Genomic DNA, 4020 nt, shown 5'->3' on the forward strand with positions numbered 1-4020 from the left:
ACTACCCAGTCCACCCCTCAACAAGGTCGAGCCTCGTATCAGAACTTTCCGAATATTTAACCCACTCTGAGTGGAATTATAATAAGACTCGTAGGCGATGTAATTCCCCTCTGGTCATTATTATAATCCCCACGCTTAGGCTTAACAGCAGTAAAATATACCCAATAATGCAAATTATATAACAATTAACATTTAATGCAAATATGGCAAATAAATATTTAATAAAAAACAATAAATAAATAAATAATTAAAAAAAAATCATTATTAAAAAGATAAACCTTCCCCCAAACCATAAACGTGGCAAGTTTGCCAAACCCTAAAATGCGCCACAAACCCTAAACCACAAACCTAAACCTAAACCCTCTCAAGCCTTAGGAGCATAATAATTCACCATATGTGTGTCCCCAGCAGAGTCGCCAGCTGTAGCAACCTGCCCTAAAATTGAAGGTTTAGAGTCGCCACCTATTCTGAAGGGCGAATAGGAAACCCTATGTAGATACGAGATTCATGGGTAAGTTATTACAATCAGGTTGAGGGAAGGTGTTAGGCACCCTCAACCCTTTCCTAAAGGCTAACATTTAAAGATAGAGGTTTATGGCAAAAGATAAGGTTTATAGCTAATGAAATGAAAAGGGTAAAAATTAAGATTTAAAACTGAATTGAGATTTTAAGGGGGGAGACTCGCCTTGTTACCAAGTGCCTACGTACCTCCTTATGGAGGATCAGAGTCAACGTAGTTCGGGCACAGGGTTGTACGCCTTAGGATTGAATTTTGTGATTTGAAATTGTTTTAAAGGCTTTTTGAATGGCCTATTCGCAGTTTTGACATTGATTTGAATGTGGAAAAATGTTTTGAGGTTGGCGTACAACCCTGATTTGATTTGGCACCGTTAGATGCGGTGACCAATAGGTTTGGTCAGTATAGCTAACGGATTATGGGCATTGCTGATTGCTCAGATCGATAGATTGATCATCGCGGGCAGCAAATTGATTTTGTTTTAATTTGTGTATTTTTATCTCTCGTCTAAAGCGACTGATAGCTTCAGTCGGGTCGAGGAGAGAATTAATAAGAGTAATTAAATTATAAATTAATCAGAACAATTTATTTCTCGTCTAATACGACTAATGGATTTAGTCGGTTCGAGGAGAAATTAAGTTATTGATAAAAACAATTAAACAAATTTTAGAAATTTAATTAATTAGTTACCAAAGAAACAATTATCAAATTTTAGAAATTTAATTAATTTAGTTATAAAAGACAATTGAACACTTTTTTAGAAATTTAGTTAATTAATTTCATTGGTTTCACAAAGGGGGGGGGGGTGTATTTTGTTGAATGGTAGTGATTAGGGGGTGTGTGGATAGTAAGGGCCAAGCCCATTAGTATTTTAGATCCGCTGGTCCGTGTGTAGCGCAGGTGTATGGTTTACGGTGTGTACGCAGGTACGGAGCGTTGGATCTGAACCTAAACAGATCAAAGGGTCTGCATGCGTTTTTAGTTGGGGTGTATGGTAAGACACACGTAGCGAATCAAGTTCGCTCACGTTGACAAGTGGCCATCAGGAGGCCAAGTGTCAGTCACCGGACGTCGGTGATAGCCATCACCCACTCCCTCTCATCTCTTCCTTCTTCATTCCTTGTTTCCTTTCTCTCTCTTTTCGCTCTATTCTCTCTCTTTTCTCTATTCTATCCAAAACACCAAACCCAGAAAACAACCATAACCCCAACACCGGCCACCGCCCCCACCGTGAACCACCTCTCTCTCCGTCACTAAAACCCAGTTTCCGGTTGAATGTTCAACCGGTAAACTCAAACGTTCAAACACTTTTAACCCAAAATTCCCCAGATCGATGAAGATCTCGATGATCTTCATCCCCTCCGCCCCCTTTGTTCATACAAAAACCCAGAATCCCGTAACATAAACAAAAGAAATTTCCAGATTCATACAAAATTAAACATGAACATGCAATAGATCAAACCCCTAAGCTACGTGTTTGTGGCGGTTACCTTAAGTTCTTGATTTCTGGAACGTGTTAGCTCCCTCCCTCTAATCTCCTCTTCTCTTCTGTGATTGCAGGTACCAAGACGACGGTCAAGCGACGGCTTAGGGTTTGAGCTCGCGACGGCGCACAACCAAGATCTCTTTGCGAATTTCTCCCCCCTCTTCTAATTTCTTCTTTTCAATTTATAGTCTTAGGGTTTTGTTTTAGATTAGGAAAGATTGGATTTGATTCTTTGATTCAAATAGTTTTAGGTTTTTCTTGATTCCGATTGGACTTTTCTATATGTCTGTAATATTATTTTGATTTAATAAAATTACTTGATTCAATTTGTTAAGATTTGATTTAGTTTTGATTGAGATTTGATTCGTATGTGTTATGATTTCAGATTCATTTTGTTGTTATTGATTGGCGTTTTAGGAATATTTGATGCGTTTTTCCTGGATTTGGGCTTTGGTTCACTTGCAGATTAGGGTTAAGGTTGAAGCTTGCAGCGGCTAGGGTTTGTGCAGCTGCGCAGGGAGAACGAAGGAGGAACAGTACTCGGGTCTTTCTGACCCGCTCCATCCGGATCCAGTTGGTTGGTCCAGCGCCCTGTTGGGCCCAAACCCTTATCCGACTTTTCTTTCTTCAATAACCCAATAACAACTTAACCCAATAAACCTAATAAAAAGTAACAAACCCCCCTCTAATCTAATAATAATATAAACAACTACTAATAATAATAACCTCAATAATAATAATATTACTTATAAAGGATGATATTAAAAATACTAATAGTTAATACTAATAATAACATCCAGATAAATGATAATACTATCACCTTGATAATCTTATAATTAACAATAGTCCTATTAATTATTTAATAATAATCTAATCCTAATATATTATACATAAAGAATGATTAATTAAACATCTCGTACATAATATAGATGGATAAAACTATATTCAAATAACCAACCAATTAGAAGTACCTGATTAATCGATTAAAACCTTGAGATAGAATGGATGGGCCTAAAACCAATTGGACCTCAGATTTTTGCTATCCACACCTCGTTTTATTTCAAACAAATTTATAAGGGAATTTTATAAGAGAGCGAGTTTAATAATAGGTATATTAAACCCTATGGCTCTTAATTTTTAAGGCCCTTAATAAATTGACAGATGCACATAAAGTCGGGTAAATTTTGGGGTATGACAGGCCGGCCCTGCATGCAATTCATTTCTTAAATTTACATCAAAATATAACGTAATATTATTGACAAAATCTAATTAGGGGTGTACATGGGTCGGTTTGGATAAAACTCTAAATTTGTGGGTTGGATTGGGTTGGGTAGTAGGTCACCCAATTTTCTTTCTTCTCCATATAATTATTAATGGTGTGTCACATTTTTTCTTAATAAATAGTTTAACATATTACCACTATTTTTTTAAACATCAAATGTCTAAATGCACGATAAAATTCATCATAAACATATTTGTAAAAATCAAAGTTACATACAGTAATACCTAGACTTGCATAAAATACTTGCAACTTACAAGAATTGGGATCAAAATAATCAAAGCACAACATCCTAAATAAGTTAAAATAATTACTTACAAAATAAAATATGTTCGAACAGTTGAAATTGAAGCAACCAAGATTAAAAACTAGGGGTGGCAAAACGGACCCGGCCCGTTGGACATGCCTGTTTTGCCCGCACTTTAATGCGCGGCGGGCCAAGGATTTAGGCCCTCACCCTCTAATGTATCCGCCCCGCCCCGTTTTCTACGCGGGCTTTTGCAGGCACGTGCATTTACATAATTTTTTGTGTTTTTACGCTTAAAACGTGCAGTGCCCGCAGACTTTTCCCGCCCAACCCTCACTTTTTTGCGGAGCGGGGTTAGATTTTAGGCCCGCATCCTTAACTATGTCTGCCCAGCCCCATTTTTTTGCGGGCTTTTGCGGGGAGGACATGCCCGTTTGCCACCCCTATTAAAAATATTAAAGTAATCACTTTTATAATTACAAAAAAGAGTA

This window comes from Vicia villosa, unplaced genomic scaffold, assembly GCF_029867415.1.
Source record: "Vicia villosa cultivar HV-30 ecotype Madison, WI unplaced genomic scaffold, Vvil1.0 ctg.000073F_1_1, whole genome shotgun sequence".
Classification (NCBI taxonomy): domain Eukaryota; kingdom Viridiplantae; phylum Streptophyta; class Magnoliopsida; order Fabales; family Fabaceae; genus Vicia; species Vicia villosa.